Consider the following 13,571-nt stretch of genomic DNA (forward strand, 5'->3'; position numbering starts at 1 on the left):
AAAATGTTGATTATTTCCTTCTTGGCCTCAGCTTTACCTATGAGGTTGATAATTGTTAACAAACAAGGATCCACATGGTATACACATGATATACATGACAAAGGATGTTTTAAGGATGGATCACACCCAAGGACTGAAACTTTGTGTATTCATACTGCTATTGTCTTTACGGCTAAAGGTCTTTCAATAACAGTTGAGGTGTAACCAGCAATGGGCTCCATCTTGTTTTGGGGGTATTAACATAACAAAGCCTGAGGTGGGGTGATCAGCGCTTATCAAGGCTCCTTCCCTGGCCCAGATCTAATATTGTGAAGACATCTGTGAGACATGAACTCAAATCTCCAACCCTGGGAAACCATCAATATGCCAAGTATTGAGCAGATACTGCAGATGGACTCCAACATGGACGGTGCTCCAGGATAGGATACAAGTGCACAGCGTGACCCAATGATGACACCAGGTCAGGAGGAGAAAATCTCTGGGGAAAAGAAGAATTACCAGCGATACCCCAAGCCTCCATACTCTTACCTGGCCATGATTGCGCTGGTGATTCAATGTGTCACAGACAAGAAGCTGAAGCTGCTGCAGGTAAGAGAACGATGTTATAAAGGAATAGGTTAGTTGGATATTGACTTAGGACTCCTAGAGGGGATCAACAAATCTTTTAAGCCCGAACTTCTGCTACGTGGATACATTTTTACTTTTGCTAAATTTTTTTCTTAAGTCATATACACAAATAAAAAAAACAAAAATATTCATAAGACTTTCCTGCATTGTGGGAATATACTGTTACATGTTATAACAGCCAGGAATATCCAGGTGAAAAGAATTATAAACTTCTTGCTGGTTCTTTACCTTTCATATAAATTGTAATTTTTAATAAATACTTATTAGGAACATTGAATTCATAATTTAGGATAAAAGAGTTCACTGATAGTGTTGAGCGAGCATGCTTGACACTGCTCAGTACTCGCCCGAGCATCTCACTACTCGGGATGTTCGGCGAGCACCGAGCATTTCCCGGTTACTCGGGCGGGAGCTCGGGTCTCCGGCCTGCACGTTTGGCGCTCTTTACAGAGCCAATGAACATGCAGGGATTGCCAGCCAGTCACTGTAATGCCGCAGCCATGTTGGTTGTGGGCATTACAGTGATTGGCTGGCCGCACAGCGTCACCTCGAGTATTGAAAACCGGTCGCTGACATCTTGGACACAGTTGCTCCAGTTCAGACGGTGTATGGAGAGTGCTGCTGAGCTAGGGAGAGATTTATACTGCGAAATAGATAGTGTAGGGTCTCTAAAGCCTGCCAAATCAAACAAACAGTACTTCTCAGGACTAATATCCATCCCAGATATCAGGCAGGCAGGCAAGCTGTATAGGAGACGCAGTGGTTATACCAACAAACACTGCATTACAGTCCTGTGTGCTGCTTCTCACATTGCTAGACTTAGCCCCAGGTCTCAGGGGCCAGAAAAAAATCTTTTTTTTTTCATCTAAGTCCTCTTTTTTTTTTTTTCTCAGTTAGACTGTACAAATACCCCTCTTATTAAACTTTTGGTATCCCCCCCCCCCCAAAAAAAAAACTGAGTGTGTCTGTGAGTGTTCAGACACAAATATATATGTTTAAAAGAGTCTGGTGTAGGCCAGATAACTAGAACTGTGGTTTTTCAGTTCCACGGTTCAAATCTCTGTATTATCCACTTTTTTGCCTTTTTTCCATAAAAAAAAACAGTTTGAGTGTCTCGTTAACTGTTCAGACACAAATATATCTGTTTACAAGATTCTGGTGTAGGCCAGAGAACTAGAACTGTGGTTTTCCTCTTCCACGGTTCAAATCTGGGTGTAATCCACCTTTTTGCATAAAAAAAACTGTTTCAGTGTCTCGCTGACTGTTCAGACACAACTATATCTGTTTAAAAGATTCTGGTGTAGGCCAGAGAACTAGAACTGTGGTTTTCCTCTTCCACGGTTCAAATCTGGGTGTAATCCAACTTTTTGCATAACAAAAAACTGTTTCAGTGTCTCGCTGACTGTTCAGACACAAATATATCTGTTTAAAACATTCTGGTGTAGGCCAGAGAACTAGAACTGTGGTTTTCCTCTTCCACGGTTGAAATCTGGGTGTAATCCACCTTTTTGCATAAAAAAAAACAGTTTCAGTGTCTCGCTGTGTTAAGGGGATGGTGGCAAACAACTTTATTATAATGGAACGCAACTGAACCCGGGGTCCGCGATGCAGCCTAGTGGACTGCTGCCGAACACCTTCTGGGTGAAAAGGAACCAACCAACTTAAATAGCAATCCCTGAACTGGATGGCATAGTGGCTGGTGGTGGCCGAACCCTGGATCAACGCAAGAAGCTTAAGAGCCGTGTCATGCGTGACCTGAGGACCTAGGAATACACTCTTTAGGGTCTTAAGGAAAAGACCCGCATAAGCCACAACCAGATCATTCCGCTCCCATAGAGGAGTAGCCCACTCCAGAGCCCTGTGGGAGAGTAATGAGATGACATAACCCACTTTAGCTCTTTCGGAGGGGAACCGTGCCTCCATCATCTCCAACTGAATGGAGCATAAATGAATACAACCCCTGCAGGATTTACTGTTTCCAGAAAATTTTTCCGGGAGAGCAAAACGGGGTAATGGAGCAGTTGCAGCTGCCGCAGCAATTGCCGCATCCGAGTTAACCAGATTGGCTGCTTGAGAAGCCGCCTGGGTAGCTACTGCAGTGATATCAGCTACCGGGTCAGCTTGTTCCAGAGTCCTAAGTCTGGTCTCAAGCTGCTGTATATAGCGCTGCAGTTGCTGGTTATCGGACATTTTCGGCAAGACCCTGGGGCTCTGAAACTGTTAACGGGACGTTTGCAAACAACATTATTATAATGGAACGCAACCAAACCCGGGGTCCGCGATGCAGCCTAGTGGACTACTGCCGAACACCTTCTGGGTGAAAAGGAACTAACCAACTTAAATAGCAATCCCCTCCGGGTTACAGAACACCGGAAAGGGGATAAGGATCCGCACTATCTCCGTTAACATCACGAGAGATGTGTGATAAAGAATATATCTGTAGTCCTGTTGCAGCACAGGGACTACAATGTTGGCGCTAGGATGCGTGTGTGACTCACGCCGGCGAACACGTGCCTCCAGCCGGCGTGCTACCGGACTGGGGGGGTATCACTCCATGTGGCTTACTGGTGATAACCGGGAATAGGACGTCTGCAGGCTGCTCGGGGTGTTAGGCGACCCCTTTGGCAGAGCCAGACTGCTAGACGAAGCTACCTGCCTATTTCCACTAGCCTGCCTATTTCCACTACACCTGCCTAACAGAAACTAAAGCACACGTGGAGCCCAAGAGACCAAGCGTCCACACAACAACATCACTGGTCAATGATCAGAGCGCACCGCCATGTTTGTGGGCGGGTCTTTTAAAGATTAAGCCCTGCCCACCGTCGCACCATTGGTGACTTCATCCGCGACCAATCAGGCGGTGCCAGGTCACCGGATCAGCTGACTCCCAAACCACCAATCACGGTCCGCCATGTCACGGGCATGCTCAGTACAGAGAATCCTGGACTTAGGCTTCAGCAGCCCTGTCTCCCTCCGCAACCTATGCTTCATGATGCTAGGCACAAATACCCCAAAGACAATCTGTACATCTCGTGAACCAGCTAGGCGTTGGGACTGATGAAATGATGAGCAGCATCACCCCTGGCTGGACCAGAATGGGAGACTATAGAAAGTTCTGGACCCATTTCGAATCCAGTAACCGCCCGACGCTTAACACGCTTACTGTTCAGACACAAATATATCTGTTTAAAAGATTCTGGTGTAGGCCAGAGAACTAGAACTGTGGTTTTACTATTCCACGGTTCTAATCTCCTTTATATTACCCTTTTGCCATTGATAGTGCGAGTGTAAGCTATTTTACTTCATTTGCAATGGGCAAGGCGAGTGGCAAGGGACGTGGAACTGGACGTTCTGGTGATGGTACGTGCAGAGGATGGGGCCGTGGCCAAGGTGCAAATGTGCCACAACCAACAGCCACATCTTCTCGCTCCCAGTTCTTGACCGAATTACTATGGAAGCACACAACAACACCACTATTGCAAACTGATCAGTGTGAACAGGTTATTAATTGGATAGCAGATAATACTTCCAGTCACCTGGGCACCACCACCTCCGGTCTGTCTTCCACACGGTCAAGTTTTAGTAGCCGTGAGTCTCGACCGCATACTCCTCCTCACCCTGATGCTCCTTCCTTCCACCATGCTGAGTGTCGTCAGACAGCAACTGATCCCACAGTTGGACACTCTGAAGAGCTGTTCACTGGTCCATTTCCATATTTGGGCCCCTCGCCTGCTCCACTTGAAGTGGTGGAAGAGGAGATCCCATGTAGCGATGGCCAAATATTTGAACAGCCACGGCCACAGGGAGGCAATGCTGGCAATTTGTCACAAGAGGTGGACGATGACGAGACACAATTGCCACAAAGTGAGGAGGAGGACCGTGGTGCGGAAGTGGAAGAGTAGGAGGTGGTGGATGATCTAGTAACTGACCAAACGTGGCAGGAGGACACACAGAGCGAGGCCAGCAGCACACAGGGGGAGGGAGGAAGAGTACCCCAACAGGCAGGAAGAAGCAGTGTGGTGGCGGCAGACAGAAGGCGGGCAACCGTTCCCCGTAACACCAACATGAGGGACGTTGCCAGTACAACCGGTAGGTCTTCCAGAGTCTGGAATTTTTTTAAAGACTCTGCTGATAACCCCAAAAAGGACATTTGTACCACCAGCCAGGCCAGCATCAGCATCGGTGACACCACCAGCATGATCAGGCACACATCAGAAAAGCACCCGACTTTGTGGGGCGAACCCCAGGGTCCACGACCAGTGTCAGTGGGTGTCACCACTGCATCTTCCGCTGTTGTGCGTGTAAGAGAACCCCCTGTTGTGCGTGCAAGGCAATCCCCTGACCATACTGCATGCAGAGATGCCCCCTCCTCTCAGTTTTCACTTGTTATGGCAGTTTCTCAAGAAACAGCATCAACGTCCACGTCCATGTCCCACCGCAGCGTTCAATTGTCCATATCCCAGACCTTTGAACGAAAGCGCAAATTCGCAGCCAACGCCCCACAGGCCGCAGTTCTAAATTCGCACATTTCACGACTGCTTGCGTTGGAAATGCTGCCTTTTAGGGAGGTGGAGACGGAATCCTTCCGCAACCTTATGGCGGTGGCCGTCCCTCGGTACTCGGTCCCCAGCCGACACTATTTTGCCCGGTGTGCCATCCGCGCACTACACAAGCTTGTGTCCCAAAACATCTGCCGTGCCCTCAACAACGCAGTTACTGGGAGAGTCCACCTGACAACGGACACAAGGACAAGTGCTTGTGGCCAGGGACGGTACATCTCCCTGACGGCACACTGGGTAAACATAGTAAAAGCCGGGACTCAGTCGGACCTTGGGATGGAACACATTTTTCCCACACCGAGGATTGCGGTCCCTATATCAGTCAGAGTTGCCCCCACAGTGTACAGCTCCTGCGCATCATCCTCCTCCTCCTCCTGTTCAGCCTCCATCTCAGATATCACCACATCAGTTACAAGCTGGAAGCACTGCAGTACTGCCTCAGCCAAGCGGCAACAGGCTGTGCTGAAACTCATAAGCTCAGGTGATAAACCTCACACTGCTTGTGAGTTGTGGACAGCTGTGAAAGAGCAGGCAGATCTGTGGCTGAGACCGCTGAGCCTACATCCAGGCATGGTTGTGTGTGACAATGGCCGTAACCTCGTGGCGGGTCTAAGGCGAGGTGAGATCACACACGTACAATGTCTGGCTCATGTGCTTAACCTCGTGGTTCAGCGGTTTCTTAAATCGTACCCCGAGTTGCCAGATCTGCTAGTCAAAGTACTCCGCCTGTCAGCTCCTTTTCGGAAGTCGGCTACAGCTTCCGCCGCCCATGCTGTGTTGCAGCACCGTTTGCAGCTTCCGGCACACCGACTGGTGTGTGATGTCCCCACACATTGGAACTCTACCCTCCACATGTTGCAAAGGATTTGTGAGCAGAAGAGCGCAGTTGTGGAGTACCAGCTGCAACAAGGCAGTCGATATTCAGGTCAGACTCCACACATAAGACCTCAGGAGTGGACCTGGATGCCTGACATACGTACCATCCTGACAAACGTTGAGGAGTCCACCAAGATGGTGAGTGGCGATGATGCCATCATTAGCTTCAGCATCCCACTTGTCTGTCTTTTGCAACAATCTCTGCAGAGAATTAAAGAGGAGGCATTGCAGCCAGAGTATGATGAGATGGATCAAGAAGCCATAGCGAGCGATTACACACAGCCCAGCCTCATCTCATCCCAACGTGCATTGGGGGACAATGAGGGAGAGGAGGAAGAACAGGAGCTGGTATCATGCGCTCTAGACGGTAGTACCTGTACAACTGTCATACCATCAGTTCAGCGTGGGTGGCCTGAGGACAGGGGGGAGGAGAGCATGGTCAGTCGTCATCTTGGTGAGGACACGGAAGTCTTGCCCGTTACCAGTCTGGCACGCATAGCTGACTTTATGTTATGATGCCTTAACCGTGACCCTCGCATTGTCAAAATGTTGGGTGACAGTCATTACTGGTTGGTGACACTTTTAGACCCCCACTACAAGGAGAACTTTCACTCTCTTATTCCTGAGGTGGAGAGGTCTACAAAAATGGGGCAGTACCAGAAGGCCCTTGCTGCAGAACTGTTAAAAAAAATTCCCATCTGAACATGCTAGCGGCAGAGGTCACAGTTCGTTGCCCAAACAATCCAGCAGAGGCAGGGGAAGACTGTCAAGGTTCTGGGACAGTTTTCTGAGACCCGCCCAGCTTACAGGCCCTGAGGTGCAGGGTACTCTCACAAGGAGTGGAAAGTTTCAAAAGATGGTGAGGTAGTACCTTGCCGACCGTACCAGCGTCCTCCGTGATTCCTCTGTGCCTTTTAATTATTGGGTATCCAAGCAGGACACTTGGAATGAACTTACTTTGTACGCCTTGGAGGTCCTGGCCTGCCCTGCCGCTAGCGTGTTATCGGAGCGTGTTTTTAGTGCCGCTGGGGGAATTATAACTGATAAGCGCACTCGCCTGTCAACTGGCAATGCTGACAAGCTGGCCCTTATCAAAATGAGCAAGGGGTGGATTGGACAAGACTTCTCATCACCACCAAATGACAGCAGAGTAACATAAAGACAAATCCACTGTGTTATTTTGGGAGGTGTATTCCCATGCACCGCTTCACACCCACACATGGGTATACGCTTCCTCATGTCGGCTGTTTTTTGCTCTTCTCCTTATCCTCAGCCTCCACCACCACTATACCACCAGGGTGACCGTGGTCCTTGTTGACAGCATTGCAAGTTCCTCCGTTCTAATTTTTGGCAGCTTTTGCTTGGAAGGCATAGGCAAACACTATGGGAGACCCACTCCCCAATAATGGGAATAATGATTTTAATATGCTGTACTGCATGGCTCTTGTAAGGGCATTGCAAGTTCCTCCGTCCTAATTTTTGGCAGCTTTTGCTTGGAAGGCATAGACAAAGACTATGGGAGACCCACTCCCCAATAATGGGAATAATGTTTTTAATACGCTGAACTGCATGGCTCTTGTAAGGGGCATTGCAAATTTTTCCGTCCTAATTTTTGGCAGCTTTTGCTTGGAAGGCATAGGCAACGACTATGGGAGACCCACTCGCCAATAACGGGAATAATGTTTTTAATATGCTGTACTGCATGAATCTTGTAAGGGGCATTAAAATCATCTTGTTAAGCTACTTTGATCCCCACGTCTCTTCCAAGGGGCATTGATATTGTCTTTTTATTCCACTGGGCCCTCCACCACTCTACCAAGGGGCATTCATATTGTCTTTTTATTCCACTGCGACCTCCACCACTCTTCCAAGGGGCATTGATATTGTCTTTTTATTCCACTGCGACTTCCACCACTCTTCCAAGGGGCATTAAAACCGTCTTGTTAAACCACTCTGAACTCCCTGTCTCTTCCAAGGGGCATTAAAACCGTCTTGTTAAACCACTCTGAACTCCACGTCTCTTTCAAGGGGCATTAAAACCGTCTTGCTAAACCACTCTGAACTCCAAGTCTCCTCCAAGGGGCATTAAAACCATCTTGTTAAACCACTCTGAACTCCAAGTCTCTTCCAAGGGGCATTAAAACCGTCTTGTTAAACCACTGTGACCTCCACGTCTCTTCCAAGGGGCATTAAAACCATCTTGTTAACCTACTGTGACCTCCACGTCTCTTCCAAGGGGCATTAAAACCATCTTGTTAAACCACTCTGAACTCCACATCTCTTCAAAGGGGCATTAAAACCGTCTTGTTAAACCACTCTGAACTCCACGTCTCTTCCAAGGGGCATTAAAACCGTCTTGTTAAACCACTCTGAGCTCCACATCTCTTCCAAGGGGCATTAAAACCGTCTTGTTAAACCACTCTGAACTCCCAAGTCTCTTCCAAGGAGCATTAAAACTGTCTTGTTAAACCACTCTGAACTCCACGTCTCTTTCAAGGGGCATTAAAACCGTCTTGTTAAACCACTCTGAACTCCACGTCTCTTCTAAGGGGCATTAAAACCATCTTGTTAAGCTACTGTGACCTCCACGTCCCTTCCAAGGGGCATTAAGACCGTCTTGTTAAACCACTCTGAACTCCACGTCTCTTCCAAGGGGCATTAAAACCATCTTGTTAAGCTACTGTGACCTCCACTTCTCTTCCAAGGGGCATTAAAACCATCCTGTTAAACCACTCTGAACTCCACGTCTCTTCCAAGGGGCATTAAAACCGTCTTGTTAAACCACTCTGAACTCCACGTCTCTTCCAAGAGGCATTAAAACCATCTTGTTAAGCTACTGTGACCTCCACGTCTCTTCCAAGGGGCATTAAAACCGTCTTGTTAAACAACTCTGAACTCCACAGCTCTTCCAAGGGGCATTGAAATGCTGTTTTTAATTACCTCTAACCTCCACGACTCTTCCAATGGGCATTGTATTTCCTCCTAATTTTAGTCAGCTTTTGCTTTTCAATACATAGGCGAACACTAAGGGAGACCCACTCCCCAATAATGGGTAGAAGGTTTTTAGTATGCTGTAATCCACGTCTGTTTCAAGGGTCATTGCAGTTCCTCATAATTTTTGGAAAGCCTTCCATTCATTGCTTAGGCCAACAGTGTACAGGAGACCCAGTTGCTATAAATAGAAAAAAGGGTTTAGTTAAGGCCCTCTGATCTCCATGTCACTTCCAAGGGGCATTGGAGTGCCTCGAAATTTTTGGTAGGCATTGCATTCACTGTATGCCCTATAACTGTGTAACCGAACCGCTCCTTTTGGTACAGAAACATATCCTACAAGACATGTGTGGTTGACTGGCCTGATATTGATGTGAATGGTCCCTGTTTTTCCTGCTCTTTCTCCTTTGCCACCACCTCATCCATCATTCATCACCTGAAGCTTTGTTTTAACAGGAGTCATAGAACTGGGATAGTAGCAGGGAAAACTTCCAGCAATCCTCGGAGGAGGTAGGATAAGCGCCAAAACGCTGACCGCTTCAGGCCTAGCCACTACTACATACATGCGCTTGCATTCCAAGGAACAGAAAGCTAAGGAGATGGATGGCCTCATGATCATGAATAATTTACTCGTTGTGTAGGAGGCCGACCACTGCTGCTGTCTACCTTCTGAACTTTGTGCTGAAGCCTGATTGACCCAGGACCCGCAATCCTCTATGTCTGGAGGACGTGTTGCATCCCAGTGTCCAACAGTGTCCCGGCTTCCACAATATTAACCCAGTGTGAAGGCGTCAGTGAGATGGACCATACCTGGCCACATTCACTTGTCCTTGTGTTTGTGGTTAGGCTGTCCTTCCTACTAAATGCATTGGGGAGGGCACAGGTAATGTTTTGGTATGCACGCTTGTGTATAAGGCGCACCGGGACAAATAGGGGCGGCTGGGTACCGAGTATGGACACCCGGCCGCCCCCTGGTGGCTGGGGACCAAGCGTGGACACCCGGCCGGCGGCGGCTGGGAACTGAGTATGGATACCAGGCCGCCGACGCAGCCATGACTTGGTGTCTAAATTCCGCCTCCACATGCCTAAAAGGCCCAATTTCAAGTGCATTCAAGCAGTATGGTATTGCAGCCTGGGGGTAGGTGGGTGGGTGGCAGGCTGCGTACTTGCGCTTGCATTGCAAGGAATGGGGGAGGTACAATTTAACACTGCCCTGGGACAAGGACTTGAACGGGGATAGTTGCAAGTCTGCAACGACAGGTGCAGGGCGGGAGGCATCTTCGCATGTGCCATGAACAGGGGGTTGGCGTGCACACACTACAGCGGAATAGGCTGTCCTTCCCACTAAATGCACTGGGGAGGGCACAAGTAATGTTTTGGTATGCGCACTTGTGTATAAGGCGCACCGGGACAAATAGGGGCAGCTGGGGACCGAGTATGGACACCCGGCTGCCCCCTGGCGGCTGGGGACCGAGTGTGGACACCCGGCCGCCGGGCAGCTGGGGACTGAGTGTGGATACCAGGCCGTCGACGCAGCCATGACATGGTGGCCGGCGTCTGCCTCCACAAGCCTAAAAGGCCTCATTTCAAGTGCAAGCAAGCTAGCAGTATGGTACTGCAGCCTGGGGGTGGGTGGGTGGCAGGCTGCACACTTACACTTGCATTCCAAGAAAACAAAGCAGATGCTAACTTCTATCATTATCATCATGCTCCTTACCTTGGCACTCTCAACTCCCCTGATGGAGAAGCCAGAGCCCACTGGAGGAGTCTGGTTGTCTGGTGGGCTCGTCCAATGCTGCCCTAAAGCAGGCCAGGCTAAGAAAAGTGTGGGGAAGATTATCGGGACAAATAGTGGCGGCTGGGGCTGAGTATGGAGACCTCGCCACCGACGCAGCCATAAGGTAGTGGCCAGCTTCGGCCTCCTCCAATCTAAAAGGCCCCATTTCAAGTGCAAGCTAGCAGTATACTATTGCAGCCTGCGGGTGGGTGGGTGGTTGGCTGCATATTTGCACTTGCATTGCAAGGAACGGGGGAGGTACAATTGAACACTGCCCTGGGACAAGGACTTGCACGGGGATAGTTGCAAGTCTGCATCTTCTGATGCGGCAAGGATCACTTCTGATGGTCACACTTTTAGGCAGTGACCTGGGTGTCAGAGATGCTTCCAGGGGTCTTCCCCATGCTGTTCCCATGTCTTTTCAGCACTATATGCATGTGTCACACAGCACATGGCCAGATAAGGTTGTAAAATGTTAAAATGACATTTCCCTGTGAGTTCATTTGTCACGGTTGAAAGCAATACAAAAGTGCAAAAACGCATAAAAAATGCTACTTGTGAACATAGCCCAAGGTGTGGAGGAGTATTCTTGTTTTTGGTTATTTATTTTACCTTATACACAAGTCTTTACCCTGGAAAGGATGTTCCTTAACATATTTCACAGGAAAACAGTTTCCGTTTCATTTTTGAACTTTTTATTGTGAGCCCGTAAAAGTGGCTTAATACATCTGACCACGTTGTTGACAGCAGTGACCTGGGGGCCAGAAATGCTTCCTGGGGCGATCCCCATGCTGTCCCCATGTCATTTGAGCACTGTCACTATCGTTTTGGGCACTTTTTAGGCTTTCTACAGACTGCCGTGGGTGCCGCCGCAAAAATGCTTGGGTCTCCCATAGACTAACATTGGGCTCGTTGCTCGGGTCGAGCACCCAAGTATCACGGCGAGCTCGGCCCGAGCTTTGAGCACCCGAGCATTTTAGTGCTTGATCAACACTATTCACTGATATTAACTAATTTACAGAACTGAATGTTTTTTTGCCTTCAGATTTTGGAAAAGATCAGCGACTTCTTCCCCATTTTGTATGGACGATACCAAGGATGGAAAGACTCTGTCAGACACAACCTGTACTCCAACGACTGCTTCAGAAAGGTGGGGACTCCGTGTGGTCATTTACTGGGGTGATTCTCTTCTAATGGACATTGCTGTTTTTTACATATAAGGGGAAATGTATTAATATTGTAAAATGCTTAATTTTAAAAGATGGTAGAAATAATGGAAATCGTGAAAAATCATCAAAATGGTCCACGGGGTAAGATACATCTCTAATGACTCTCGTCCTATTTTAAGCCTCAAATATGTCATGTTTCTAATACAAGATCTAATAAAATTGCTGCATTTTACAATTGTCTCTTAGACCAGATCTCACTTTCTGGACACTTTTTAAGTCTGGTGCAAAAAGTAATTTCAACATAATAACGTTAGCAGATTGCAGGTTCTCCTCCATAAACCTCATCACACACAGCGCTGTATTTCTCCTCTAGTGAGACAGGACTTTTCTTCATCTCACTAAATATTTATACGCTCACAGTAATAATTTTCTATTTCATAAATCTCATCTGCTTAATTTTAAGTGTCTTTTTTATTACATTTAAATCAAGGATTTGACATTTTATAGAAGGTATCACTTTGTTACATTTTCAGAAAAAATGTATTTCCCAATTCTAATATTACTGATACATTTTCTCTCCTAAAACCCCCTGTAAACAAACTTAAAGATCCCAGAGTTTTCTACCAAAGTTATTGTCACATAATCATTTCTTCTCTGTGACCTCTATATACAGTAGTGACTTTATATTGCAGAAATTAGAATTTTATTTGAACCTTTATCTGAATTTATTTCATCTTTATTTCAGGTGCTGAAGGATCCTCACAGGCCTCAGGACAAAGGAAACTTCTGGACAGTGGATGTGAGTCGGATTCCTCCAGAGGCCATGAAGCTTCAGAATACGGCGGTCAGCAGGGAGGAATTCTACCAGCTTGACCTGGCCCCCTTCATTATCAATGGACATCCCTACAGGCCTTTAAATGACCATCATCCTCCTCTTACAAATGACAAAGATCCCGTCATACCAGAAGCTGCAGCTCCATCCAATCCTCCAGACCCCGCATCATCTTTCCCAATGATTCTATGGAACCTTCCCACGTCTAATTCAAGCTTTGTTCCTCCTAATGTAGTTGCCCCTCTCAGTATTTGTGCTTTGCCCAAATTTCCCACCTATACCCCAGGTTAACTATCCATCACCATCTAACGTTTATTCCCCCTTCCCATCTTAATCTAACATCCATTACCAAAACCCCTCTACCCTACGACCACAATTACCCCTGGAAATGAATCACCCTCCTGTCCCCCTTCTCAATATTACTGTGTTTGACATCCCAGGATCCTCCACACATGCTGGGAACCTGCCCCACCAAGGTCCATACAGGGACCACCAAGGACACTTCAAGCTTCCTTGGCTTTTGTAAATAGTTGATCGTTGTTTTCTTGCGTTTGTTGTTTTATTCTTAATAAACTGCTTTTCACTATAAACAGTTATTATCCTGGTTCTTTATATGTAAATGTGACCCTAAAGCTTCCCGTGAAAATGAACGTTCCAGTCACCAACTATCTCTGTAAGATTCCAGCCTTAGTCATTTAGGTCAATATCTCCAGACAAATTCTCGTGAAGAGATTCTGTAT

The 13,571-nt window shown here is 47.5% G+C and overlaps 1 pseudogene; it reads left to right on the plus strand.

Annotated features, from left to right (window-relative positions):
• The first annotated feature begins 327 nt into the window (after positions 1-327).
• On the plus strand, positions 328-13,357 carry LOC141229494 (forkhead activin signal transducer 3-like; annotated as a pseudogene).
• Positions 13,358-13,571: the final 214 nt, after the last annotated feature.

Source organism: Phyllobates terribilis, unplaced genomic scaffold (genome assembly GCF_046119375.1).
Source record: "Phyllobates terribilis strain yellow unplaced genomic scaffold, ASM4611937v1 Scaffold_482__1_contigs__length_1377538, whole genome shotgun sequence".
In the NCBI taxonomy this organism is placed as follows: Eukaryota; Metazoa; Chordata; class Amphibia; order Anura; family Dendrobatidae; genus Phyllobates; species Phyllobates terribilis.